At 42.3% G+C, this 14,673-nt stretch overlaps 1 protein-coding gene across 1 annotated transcript in view; it reads right to left on the reverse strand.

Moving 5' to 3' along the window:
* Window positions 1–14,673, reverse strand: part of LOC147684428 (caM kinase-like vesicle-associated protein) — a 443,989-nt gene that overhangs the window by 93,160 nt on the left and 336,156 nt on the right. The window lies entirely within an intron of this gene.

Here is a 14,673-nt window from a genome sequence, read left to right on the forward strand (position 1 = left end):
TTTTGAATGAAAAGCGGCGATCATTTCAATGCCCTATTAGCAAGGACACGCTAACCCGTGAATCCATGCTTCTTCGCACTTTCAATTAACGCCCCGATTTGCATCTCTAATGAGATGCAAAGTGGGCGTTCCTCGCCAGAATAACGGGAGAAATGTGGCTAAGCGACATTTCTCCTATTTTCAAGCCTCACGCAAAGCAGCATAGCGACAGGAAAAGTAGCGATAACCTCTGATATCTCTACTTTCCTTACACCTGCTTTGAAACTGACTTAGCCAAGATATACTTTGGAAGGTGGATATCATGGCTAAGTATGTGTAGCCCTATCAGCAAGCTATCACCAAAAGTTGAGCGATTATCGCTGGATTTCCAGCGATAATCGCACAGTTGACAGCGTGCGCTCTGAATTTTATCGCTGTGGAGATAAGTGCTGCTGATAGCATGCTATCTCCACAATAAAATTCAGAGTTGGCCGGCGATATTGATCCTAGCGCTAAGTGCGCATAGCAATAATTATCGCCTCCTCTTGATGATATGCCCCTGAATTCTCTAAGTATCTCTATCCTCACAAGTCAAGGACGTTATGTCCTAATGTGGCCTTCAAGGTTTTAAGAGAGACAGAGCTGGTTGTTTTCTCAAAATGGGCTCAGGAAGTAACCAATAGAGAAACCTCTGTTTCTCAAAATGGTTTCTTCATATTACCAGAAGTCAAGTATTTGATGTTCTTCTCTCAATTGCTCTCCTCTTGTTGCCAGGGCAGCAGTGTCTGATGACCTTCTCCCAGTGATTAAGGTCATCAGGAGAGAAGATACATCTCTCAAAATGGTACCCTCTTGTTACCAAATGCCTGCAACCTTCACATATTGTGCGCTGTAGGCATTACAGAGGTCCTTCTCAAAATAGCATCCTTGAATTATCAGAAGACCTGTGGCTGGTATATGGTCTTAAATGGCCTTTCTTTCAGCTAGACTCCTCATAGCCAGGGCCACTGGGATTATGCAACAGGGGAGGGGCAAATTATGCGGCAGAACTGAGTGAATTATGCGGCAATAAAAGGCAAATGATGCTGCGTGATGTTGCACATTTTATTATAGTATTACTTCATTATTTTGACATTTTTACACTTGTCAACACTGCCTGAGGATTGTCTGGGGATTAGTTGCACCATATCAGTACAAGTTTATCACCCATATAGAGCAATAAGCAACACAAAGGTGCCCAGCCAAACTTTGCAAAGAGCCTTCCATAGCGCGGCAACATGTGTCCCTGCGTCTTTAGTAACTTTTGAACCGTTTGAGCTAGAATCACATTTTCTTTTTTGCTAAATCTGGAGATTATGCAGCAGATGATGGATTGTGTGGCAAATGCGGCAAATCTAAAACTATGCAAAAAACACCACAGCACAATTGCATAACTCCCGTGGCCCTGACTTTAGCTGAAAGATGGAAACCACAAGACGCAATATTTTTTGTGGACAAAAATCTGGAGAATGCACGTTACTGGCCTGTTGCTGTCCACAGAACTGTTTGATTTGAAGAAATGTGAATAAACATTTTATTCTAATGGAATTTTTCATAAAAAATATTAGTCCAACCATGTGGCCTGTCAATGCTGTGAAATGGGAACCTACTGAGAGGATAGGTGATACATTTACAGTTGCTAGCAAAATAATAGCATGGATGTCGTTAAAATTATGTATTTTACAAAGGAAATATTTTTCCTTGCTGATGATACAAAAACGTGTGATTAAATTATTTTGTGCTGTACATTTTGAAAGAAATGCCTAAATAAAGTTGTGAAATGAAATGACCCTTTTTCCAAAAGAATAAACCTTAAAAACATCTCCATTGCCTTTCTGACATTTTGTCTTTAGCACTCATCCATCTGCTGCTTCTTCATCTCAATATTTTCTTCCTGATGCTAAAAGATACAACTAGAATGTAATTTTTGTCCATGGGACGCATGAAGCCCATTCTCCTCTCAATGCCACTGAACTCCCCTTGGATATTGCTGGCAGGTGTTGACCCTGAGGCCACCTACCTACTCTTTCAATTTCACCGTTAGCTGCAACATTTTGGACGCTACCTAGGTCTCAAGCTCTATGCTTGCTCCTACATCATGGCCATTCTCTTATGCTCAAATGAGGCTTTAAAAAAATATTCCACTGATTTATCCTGCTAGATGGTGACTTCACACGGTTAACTCTAGAATAACAAACGTGTCTCTTGCCCTCTTATGTCCTTCTATTTATCAGGTGAGTTAGTTTTGTTCCCTTGCCACCACAGCATTGCCACTGAGCTCAGAGAAACTAAACTCTTGGCCACCTTGTGTCTTCCAGGAGGTGTATCTGGTTATCTCCTTCAAGCAGATATCTAAGCATCCTGATAGGCTGGCTCGTCACCATCTGGGCCACCACCTGAAGCTGTCTATCACTTCTGACTTACTTGCTGTCTGCAATAGTGTCCATATGTACACGTGGTGTCAGTGAGATTTGCAATAGCAGTTTCGCCGTTCATTGCAAGAGACCTCCCATACGTTAACAGAGAGTGGGGCCCGATTCACAGAACTAACTTAAGACAAAATCCTAAACTTACTACTTTTGGTATTCACAGAAGTTAGGATTTTGTCTTAAGACAAACTTAAGACAGACTTAAGACAGACTTAAGACAAAATCCTAACTTAAGTCTGTCTTAAGTTTGTCTTAAGTTTGTCTTAAGACAAACTTAAGACAAAATCCTAACTTCTGTGAATACCAAAAGTAGTAAGTTTAGGATTTTGTCTTGAGTTAGTTCTGTGAATCGGGCCCGGGGAGACTCACTTGGGCTCAGACACAGTCACAGTTCACCTGCCCCTTTGACTTGGCAAGGGGGCTCTTCACCCACCCATCTCTCCAGCTCTCATGGGAGGAGGGGATCCCAGAAAGTGTGTGCAGAGACTCATGGGAATAGCGCAGATACCGTGGATGATGGTGGAGCTGATGGGGCGGCCTCCTGTACAGCCCCTGGCCACAAGGCAAGACCCGCAGTCGGCCCAAGAAGGATCCTCTGGACCTCCAAGATCAGCGTCGTGTCTGGATGCAGGATATGTGCAGGGAACCCCTTGGGTACCTGTTGCACCTTACAAATTAAAATAACATAACATAACACATGTGTGATCTTCCTGTTCCTGGGCAGGCTGGGTGTGTGGAGCAATGTCCATCTACCGAGAGCCCTTCTCTAGTCTCCTGCACATGAGTGGAAGAGGCATATTTGGATACTGGGGTAAAAAGTCCTCCAATCCCTCAGGTCAGGCCAGTAATAAACAGGATTAGGGTTAAGGTCTGGAGAGGCTGGAATAGCCCTTCATGACATAGCTGGGTTAGTATTGTGTAAAAAGGGCAGAGGACAAGCTTACAATTGGAATTCTGTGTCAAATGACTTGATTTCACCACACTAAAAAAACAAGAAGGGTTACGTGGTCTGAGCAGAGGCAGGAGTAAGTGCCTCCCCCGCAAAGGAAAAGGAATGAACCGTCCTAGGATTTAATAAAGGTGCAGGGGAAGGGCTTTCTCCACAGAGAAAAATAAATAAAACCTAATTGTTCAGACAAACATTTCCACATGATTTATTCATGGATTTTGCAGCTGGTGGAAAATCTGCATGAGTACATTTTTCAAACTGGAGGACTGCTGGTGCTGTAAATCTCCAGGATTCTTCGAGTATCTTATGAAAGCCAGACAATGACTCCGAATACTGCACAGAGCTACAGGGGTCGATGCTCCACTTTCACTTTCATAGCTTTGTTAATGAGGTCCCCTGTGCACCCGCACATTAATATATGCATTCAGTTTTTTTTGTTTTTGTTTTAACTGAGGCTGCATTTCTTTCGCTTTTCGATGCTTCTGTGCTTGGCATTTGCTATCACATCATTAACATTCCCCACCTTCTGTGAACACAGGGGCGGATTTACAAGCCCCTTGCGCCTCTTTTACGCCGCCGTTGCGTCACTTTGGTGACGCAGCGGCGGCACAAAAGATGCGCCATGGTGGGGGGTATTTACAACGTGACACATCTGGGAGATGCGTCAGGTTGTAAAGCCCTGCGCCATAAGGAGGAGTTCCGGCACAGGGGGGGGGGGGGGGGGGGGGGGGGGGGGCGTTCCTGCGCAGGAACGCCTCCTAAAAGTGCTGAGTTAAATCTACAAGATTTCACTCAGTCACTTTTAGGCCAATGCTACGTCAAAACTGGCGTAAGGCTTGACGCAGCATTGGAAGAATAGGCCCCCTAGAGCATTGCTGGAGCTGTATCGCACTTGCGGCGCAACTCCAGCAATGCCACGCCTTTAGGACACAGATGCATGACGCATCGGTGCCGTTTTTGCCCCATGGAGCGCCGCATTGTAAATGAAGCGCATCATGGGCGGCGGAGCTGCGGCGCACAATTATTGGCGCATCCCTGCTAATTTGCAGGGATGTGACAGTAATTGTAAATCTGCCCCACAGTGTTTTGTTTTGTGTGAGTCTCTCCCAACACCTGTGGGACGTTTGTGGAGTTTCACTGTCTGGGACCGCCAGAAAGAGTCTTGATAGGAGGAGACACTGGTCAAGACTGAGGGCCAGATGTAGGAAGCCTAATACCGGTCGGTACCGGCCGAAATTACTGAATTTCGGCCGTTACCGACCGGTATTAGGCTTTTTGATGTAGGGGCCTAATCTAAGGATTCGGTAATTTACCGAATCGGTAATTTAAGGAATCAGTAAATTACGAATTCTTAAATTGAGATTCCTTAAATGCTTGAGCAAAATAAGGAATCGCAATTTTTGCAATTCCTTATTTTGCTATGTGGCACCTACATACCAAATCTGCGAATTCCGGCATTTGCGAATCGCAAACGCCTACCTACATATGCCCCACTATGGCTTGCTTATGTTACAAAACCTCTGCATGGCGTCATTGCTACAACCCTGAATGTAGGATGCCATCATAACATGAGATTAGTATTGCTGCATGTGACTTTAAGACTGACAAATGGAGGTCCAATCTCGACCTACATCTTGAAAACCGAACTCAGAGCTCTGCAATCTATACCAATCTGCGTCCGTCTCTGCCCAAGATCTCCTGGTCCAGGGTTGTTTGCAATCAAAGTCAGAGATAGAGGACTTTCGTTTGAATGGAGAAGCACTAAAGGGGAATCGTTGACTGTGTTCTGACCCTCTGCTCACATCTTCTTGACCAGAAAAACAACAAGTCCATAGGTTTCTACTAACAAAATGACAGGAAACTTGAAATAATACCTCTATAGATAAGAACTCTTTCAGCAAAACGACAGCAACAGAGGACAAAATGAACCGAAGGAAACGTTTTCCTAGAACGAAAGCGGTGTTCCAGTTACAGCACAATACGATTTATTCTACTCAAAATAGACCATAGACAGCAGCACAAACCAATTATCCTGATGTTCATTTGTGAAACAATGCAAATACTGTCCGAGTGCATTATTAGAACTTTCAGTCCACCCATCCGACTGCAGATGAAAAGTTGAGAAGTGATACAATTCCATCGTTAAGACAGCTCCCGAAAAACAAAAGTCTCTCTCTCACCAACTATATAGAAGGAATATCAGGCAATCAGCACATTTATTCTATCAGCACTTGTTCCATTGTTAGTGGCGAATGAATAGCTGACACTGCAATGAAATGAGCCATCTATGAGAAAGTAAAGTAATATCGTCCACCAGGCAAAAAAAAACTTTTCTTAGAAATGAGTCAGTTATTTATTTCAGACAGGTGGCTGCCAGATTTCTGCTGAATTGTGAATGCGATACAATTCTCGGCTAAGTTTTCGGTGGGCTTTTTACACTGAAAACAAATCACGCATAATTACATGTTCCTTACTTTCTTGATACATTGCTCATTACAACCACTAATAAGCAATGAAGTTCAGCATCCAATGTAAATCCCCAACATAAAATCTGCACTGTTAAGTAGGTTAACACATTTGTTTATTTTTTTTCCAAAGAATATTTATTGTATATGAAATGCATTGGGTGTCTTGTTCATCATTTGAAAGCTCCCGGCAATTATAATAAAAAAATTGAGTCTACTATCAATTAGTCTAATCTCTTTTTTTTACACCCTACAGGAAGAATAGAAGCAAACTTCGTGTTGCTATCAATGGTGAAAGGAGGAGCTGACAGGGAATTCAGGGCTCATACCAATCTTAAGGTACTCACAAAACACCAGATGTAGGAAGCCTAAATTACCGAATTTCGGCCGTTACTGACCGTAATTAGGCTTTTCATATGTAGAGGCCTAAATTAAGGATTCAGTAATTTACCGAATTGATAATTTAAGGAATCGGTAAATTACCGAATTCTTAAATACCGATTCGGTAAATTACCGAATCCTGATATGTAGGGAGCACTCAAATGAGTGATTTTCCCATTTTAGGATTCGTTATTTACCACCAACCACAAGTTGGTGTTAAATTTCGAAAACCCTAAAAAATGCAAATGTATGCAAATAATAACAGTGCCATGTGGCAGACATACATGCCCTTAGGGCATGTATGTGTGCCACATGTGCACCCATACATAATTCAGGGGTGCAACAGGGTGTCAAAGTGACACCCTGCCACCCTTCAATGTTTCCCCCCTTTTACCGAATCGGTATTTACCGATTCGGTAATTCTTATTCATTCCTATGGGCCTTAAGGCCCATAGGAATGAATGAGGAATACCGAATCGGTATATAATGATTTGGTATTTACTGAATTTTACAGATTCTGTAAAATTTACCGATTAGATACCAACATAGCATTTACCGATTCTAAAATACCGAATCGGTATAATTCAGTATATTAGAATCGGTAAATGCTGATTATCTACATCTGGCCCCAAGTCTCTACTTTCCTTCTGATGATTTGTGGTCCCTTATGACAACTTACTATCTCAAGTCTATCCTGTGTGTGATAAGGTTCAAAGCCCTGCAGGACAAGGGGGGCAATGACTTAAGATACAGTTAGGTAAAGCCATCTTACACTTTGAAATATATAAATGGGTGACCAGTGGGTGATTGTATCAATAATTCTGCATTGTGTACAAGGAGGATGAGACAATTGAGAATTAAGCCTAACTTCTGTAACCAGGACTTCAAATTCACTATCCTTAATGAAATATATACAAGACCCTACGGCAGCAAGCCAGTATTTCAGGCATTGAAAAATATGAAACATAAACCTACTTCCTGATCTTCTACGAAAGTAGTGCCTCCAAAGAATGTCTGTTAAACAAAAATTCAGTTTACAACTCATGGAGCATTATATGGTACAGACCTCAGGGTGGACTCCCCAACTCTTGAATTCATGAAGACTTTAGAGGACAATGGACAGGATTGTTCCCTGGGAGACCAATTAGGAAGAAAATTGTCAAAATGTACTCAAAGTTAGCTTTAATGTAGCTTTTAAAACCTTTGGATACAATTGGGTGTATAGCCTCTAAGAAAGAAATAATGAATATTTTTCAAACAAGATGCAAGAAAGTCGCCTAAGGGACCCAGAGCAGGGCGGACAAAAATGTCGAAGGAGGGGGTCACCGGTGAGTTGGGGCTCGCAAAGACCCCGTCCATGGGTAGTCCTTTCTTACGGTCCTAACATAAGTATGAGCGACGTCCACTGGTTGGACATTTAAAATATTTCATTGACAGGTTTCCTGTGTACTTAATCAAGTGGCTTCTTTTAAATTCACTGCAGACAAACATTTGTGTTATGTAACTAGTCATGCTGTAATTACACCTAACAGGCCACCTTTTATCACTAACAAACTTATAATCGTCCTTCCATCAGTTGTCCAACAAACACCCTCCTCTCCCTTCTACCATAATAACACTAACGCACAACACACACACTGCACACCACCACACTTTGGAACTCTTGCAACAAACCAGTCTAAGATAAACACTCTCACCTCTACTTCATTCCCTCCTACACACAACAAACACTCTACTCATAAACACATTACCACCCCCTCTACGTCACAACCTCCTCTCACAAACAATACTACACAACCAAATCCATGGCATGAAACATATACATCAGCACCCCCTTTCACTACTCCTCAAAAGCAAAACATATCACACACACACCAGCACAACAAGATCTTCAAAGTGCAGCACCTCATAATACTTACCATCACAAAATACATACATATACCCACCTTTCAAACCACACAAAGGAACAAACTCCAATGCCAAGCTTTCACTCTTCCACCACACCTAACAAGATACAGCAATACAGCACCTCTCTTCTAACCGCCTCTCATCCATTCGACACTTTAGAACATTACTACATGACCCATATGCTGCACCACCTCCCCTGACTCATACACCTTCCGCCTTAAACACACACAAAATAAATAAGCAACATGCCACACCTCACAACTTTGCTTCCCCATGTCTACTTCACAACAATGTTACACCGCAAAAGCAACACAGCACTCCAACTCACTCTCAAACACCATCTCCAACTCATACACATGCAGACCCACCAAATGCCTTCTTAGCATGCTGGATGAGGAACACGATACAGAACATTTACACAATTGCTATCCTAATACAGCTAATATCAGCACTAAAACACACCTGCTACAAACCTACACAATACTGATCCCTCTTCTACAAAACAAATTCCCACTATCACCAAAGGCCACTCACTAAACTGTCTACTAATAAATGCTCGATCCCTCTCTAAAAACAAGCATCACATTTATGACCTACTCCCCGATGCAAAACCAGACATACTATTCATAACTGAATCATGGTTGGGAGAGTATACAGCTCCAGTCCTGCATGAAGCCATTCCTCTAGGCTATCAAATAATCACCCAAAAACGTATAGCCAAAAAAGAAGGTGTTCTAGCTGTTGTATTCAGGCAAACAATACATATCACTAAAATTGACAACATCTCCATAAAGAATTGTGAGGCTCTTCTACCAAGATGCAATCCTACACCGTCTTCCTCCTGTAACTTCCTGCTCCTTTACAGACCTCCACCTAGCAAGGCAACATTCCCAGACGCACTTCTAGACCCAGTCTCAAACCTGATAACAATACACTCCAACCTGTGCATTCTGGGTGACCTTAACATTTGGTTTGATAAACCCAATATGGCCCATCCAAAAACAATAATCACCGGCCTAGACGCATTGAACCTGCATCAGATTGTCCACAATCCAACAAACACCGCTGGACGTATCCTAGATGTCATTTTTGCTAATACTGAACTAGTTACCTTTAAAACTATAACTCCAGTCACATGGTCAGACTACCACTTGCTTGCTTTCCAACATAAAACAACGCTAAGCGACTCACCTAAAACTACCTTACATCCTTCCACCTATCGGCCGTGGAACAAACTCAATTTGGAACACTTGGAAACACAACTAACATCCAGTACAAATCTGGAAACCATAAATTCTGTTCAAAATCTATATGAGTGGCTACAGGAAGCTTTTGACATCCTGATACCACTCAAAACCACACAACAGAACAAAAGAAAAAAAGCACCTTGGAGAAACATAGAAATAAAAGACATAAAACAACAAATTAGAAAGCTGCAACGTACCTGGCTCAAAACAAACGCCAAACAAGACAAACTTCACCTACAGAAAATTAACAGATTATACAAGTCGGCTATCAAACAAGCTAAGAAAAGGTTCTATTCAGACAGAATTCAAAACGCTAAATGTTTACAAATAAAGACTTCTATAAAATACTTAATGTATTTCGCAAACCAAATTGCCTAGAAGGAACTCATCCTGTTACTCAAGATTTCACAGACAAATTGGCAAATCATTACACGGACAAAGCAGACACGTAGGAATCGTACTTAAAACAGAAACAAAGCACCAGCACTAACTCTTGTACGAAACAAAAATCCAAGAATGCTCTAATCAAGCCTCTCAGTTTCTTCCAAAACATCTCACACAATGGATTTATGGACCTGGTCAAAGCAAGCAGGCCTGCCGGCAGCCCTTCTGACTCCTGTCTGCCACAAACTTTCAAGACCATTCTTTTAACAACCTCTGCTGCCCTTCCAGTAAGAAGAATCATCAACGATTCCTTAACTACTGGAATATTTCCAGAAGAACTCAAAAAGTCATACATACGCCCTTTACTGAAGAAAACAAACTTAGACCCGCTGAACCCTGATAACTACAGACCCATTACAAGTGGACCTTTCCTGGGAAAACTGATAGAAAGAGCAGCGTTCGCCCAGATGTCACAATTCATTGAAGAGAATGACAAACTTTCAGACTTCCAAACAGGATTCCGTCCGGGAAGAGGCACTGAATCTGCCCTCCTTGCCATCTGGGACGACCTAAAGAATACAGTTGACCGCAACGGGGTTGCTGCGCTACTTCTCTTGGACCTCTCAGCTGCCTTTGACACGGTTGACCGTGACACTCTGAAACAAAGACTTTAGGAAGCCGGCATAGAGGGAACTGCTCAAGACTGGATTGCGTCCTACCTTCGAAACAGAACTAATGTAATCCATACCCCACCTTTCACGTCCAAACCATACTCCTCAAAAGCAGGAGTTCCTCAAGGTTCTATCATCTCGCCCATGCTTTTTAACATCTACATGAAGTCATTACCAGTACTGATCAATAAATTTCACCTCACGTGCTATAACTATGCAGATGATACGCAAATACTCCTTCAACTGGAATGCCACAAAGACATTGGAAAATCACCAATTTTCAGCTGACTCAGAGCCTTGGATCAGTGGATGACTTGGAGCCATCTCAAATTTAATGCTTCAAAAACTGAAATACTGACGTGTGGCGATTGGAAACATTACAACCCGCTTTCCGCATGGCCTGCTGACCTGGGATCACTGCCTAAAGTATCAGAGGAAGTAAGAAACCTCGAAATGACCATGGACTCCAAGCTGTCGATGAATGCCCAAGTGGATAAACTAGCAAGATCAAGCTTTGCTACTATAAAAACGCTGCTACAAATTGTTCCTCATTTGGGATTTCCACACAAGGTCCAAGGTACCATCTCCCTTGTTCGGTCCAAACTCGATTACGCCAATAGCCTCTACCACAGATCACCTTTAACGACCATTAAAAGACTACAACGGATTCAGAACTCGGCTGCCAGACTACTCTTGCATATCAAACCGCGAGACCACATCTCCCCTGCCTTGAAAGCCCTGCATTGGTTACCGGTTGCCAGAAGATCCATGTTCAAGCTGCTTTGTATCACCCACAAAGCAATACATGGAACGGGACCGCTCTTCACCAGGAATAAAATCACCAAACACATTCAACAAAGGTACCTCCGCTCTAAAGGAGCACCTCGCCTCAAAATCCCACCATACAAGAAACAAACCATGGATGACACATCCTTCTCTGTTCAAGCAGCCAAACTATGGAACTCTTTACCCCCCAACATAAGGTCCACCGATAACCACCTTATCTTCAGAAAACTACTCAAGATTTGGCTCTTCCCCACCTAAGCACCATACACAAACAGAAATTTACAGCATTTCCCTTGATATATAAGCATTTGTTTTCACTATAGATATGTACCTATCTTTGTGTATTACTTTGTATAAACATGTAAAATAATATTATGTTAACAGAAAAAATAATAATAAATAAGTAAAAATCATCTTTGGTCTACATGTACATACATCCATTGTGCATCTATGTACCTTCCATCCACTTGGCTCTGCATGTCTGTTACTTTTCTCCCGAAAAAGCATATCCAATGCACTACCCTATTTCTCATCCTGTGTCTCTATCAATATCTTTAATCTAAATATACTTAGCTTCTTTATATATCTATATACTTTCAATGTACTTATGGATCTATATATTTATCACTTTCTTCTAATTTAGCATTTCCAATGCACTACCCTATTTCTCAGCCTATACGTCGCTCAATATATCTTCTAGCCCAACCTTCTGACTCATCTCAAACTACTTTCTACTACTCCTTCCAATGCACTACCCTATCTCTCATCCTATACATCTATCAATACATCCTCTACATCCACTCTCTCATTTATCCCAAACCCCATACCACTACTATGATCGCCAATATAACCCTTTCTAGACTCTCTCCTACTCTACCTCTCCTTGGATCATCTGACACCTCTTTTACTATACCGTTCCCCTAAAACAAACCTTTCTAAACTCTTACCTCTGACTCTCCCCTCCAAAACTCATTTTTACTCATTCAAAAGCCTCCACCTACTGCTAAGACCTAAAAAAAACCTTCACTCTTTTATCCCTCCACTATCCTTTTCAGTCAAAATTAACAGACTAACATGTTCACTTCTCAAATTCCATATTCAACTATACTAATATACTACCCAAATAACTGAATAACATATCCACTACTCAAATTACTTCATATTTATACTATACTAATTTTCAACACTAATCCTTTATGGGTTCCGGAGTGGCGTGCTACTCGCCAGAAAAGCGCTTCAACACCCATCAGGGGTGACAAGTGCGATATGAATGCAAATCTTTCTTCCCCTTTTATCCCTCCGCTATCCTTCTCACTCCAAGTAACTGACTAATATCCACCACTGAAATTACTTCATATTTCACCATATTAATTCACCACTAATCCTTTATAGGCTTCCTGAATAGCGTGTGTCAACAAGCGCTATATAAATACAAACCTTTGTCCTCCTCTATCCTTCTGCTATCATTCCAAATCCAAATAACTGACTAACCTACCCACCACTTAAAATGTACTTGCATGTTTCGCTATACTAACTCAACACTAATCCTCTATGGGTCCCGGAGTAGCGTGCTCCTTGCCAAAAAAAGCGCTTTGACGCCTCGTCAGGGGTAGTAAGCTCTATATAAATCCAATTACAATACAATGCAATGTTCTGCTTTTTAGTTATCGCTGTTTTTTGGTTGGATCCTTTAATTTTCTGCGAGTTTCTTGGTGGTGGTTCTGCTGTTCATCATTTGTTTTTATATTATTTTCATTCTTCTCTACACCTAGAAGCTAGGTGCCTGTTATTTTATTTATCACAAATAATAAATACACATGAACTAACACAGAATATGCCTCTCAGATGCTGCCAATGGCGGTGAACACATCTTTCGCGAATACTCTATGGAGACGCTGTCCAAAGCAATGAGTGGGTATGTCAGCAGCAGTCCATGGGGACGATGTCCAAAGTGCTGAACTGTTATCTCTGTAGGACTCTGCGGAGAAGCTGTCCAAAGTGCTGAGTGGCTTTCTCTGTAGCAGTCTATGGAAACGCTGTCTCTTTAGCAGTCTAATGACACTTTGTCCAAAGTGCTGAACTGCTATTTCTGTAGCAGAGTATACAGACACTGTCCAAAGTGTTGACCTGCTATCTCTGTAGCAGTCTATGGAGAGGCTGTCCAAAGTGCTGAACTGCCATCTCTGTAGCAGTCTATGGAGAGGCTGTCTAAAGTGCTGAACTGCTATCTCTGTAGCAGTCTATGGAGAGGCAGTCCAAAGTGCTGAACTGCCATCTCTATAGCAGTCTATGGAGACGCTGTCCAAAGTGCTGAACTGCTATCTCTGTAGCAGTCTATGGAGAGGCTGTCCAAAGTGCTGAACTGCTATCTATATAGAAGTCTATGGAGCAGCTGTTCAAAGTGCTGAACTGCCATCTCTATAGCAGTCTATGGAGACGCTGTTCAAAGTGCTGAACTGCCATCTCTGTAGCAGTCTATGGAGATGCTGTTCAAAGTGCTGAACTGCCATCTCTGTAGCAGTCTATGGAGAGGCTGTCCAAAGTGCTGAACTGCTATCTCTGTAGCAGTCTATGGAGAGGCTGTCGAAAGTGCTGAACTGCCATCTCTATAGCAGTCTATGGAGACGCTGTTCAAAGTGCTGAACTGCCATCTCTGTAGCAGTCTATGGAGAGGCTGTCCAAAGTGCTGAACTGCTATCTCTGTAGCAGTCTATGGAGAGGCTGTCCAAAGTGCTGAACTGCTATCTCTGTAGCAGTCTATAGAGAGGGTGTCGAAAGTGCTGAACTGCTATCTCTGTAGCAATCTATGGAGAGGCTGTCCAAAGTGCTGAACTGCTATTTCTGTAGCAGTCCATGGAGACGCTGTCCAAAGTGCTTTACTGCTATCTATATAGAAGTCTATGGAGCAGCTGTTCAAAGTGCTGAACTGCCATCTCTATAGCAGTCTATGGAGACGCTGTTCAAAGTGCTGAACTGCCATCTCTATAGCAGTCTATGGAGATGCTGTCCAAAGTGCTGAACTGCTATCTCTGTAGCAGTCTATGGAGACGCTGTCCAAAGTGCTGAACTGCTATCTATATAGAAGTCTATGGAGCAGCTGTTCAAAGTGCTGAACTGCCATCTCTATAGCAGTCTATGGAGACGCTGTTCAAAGTGCTGAACTGCCATCTCTATAGCAGTCTATGGAGACGCTGTCCAAAGTGCTGAACTGCTATCTCTGTAGCAATCTATGGAGAGGCTGTCCAAAGTGCTGAACTGCTATCTCTGTAGCAGTCTATGGAGAGGCTGTCCAAAGTGCTGAACTGCTATCTCTGTAGCAGTCCATGGAGACACTGTCCAAAGTGCTGAAATGCCATCTCTATAGCAGTCTATGGAGACGCTGTCCAAAGTGCTGAACTGCTATCTCTGTAGCAGTCTATGGAGAGGCTGTCCAAA

This window comes from Lissotriton vulgaris, chromosome 10 (assembly GCF_964263255.1).
Source record: "Lissotriton vulgaris chromosome 10, aLisVul1.2, whole genome shotgun sequence".
Lineage (NCBI taxonomy): Eukaryota > Metazoa > Chordata > Amphibia > Caudata > Salamandridae > Lissotriton > Lissotriton vulgaris.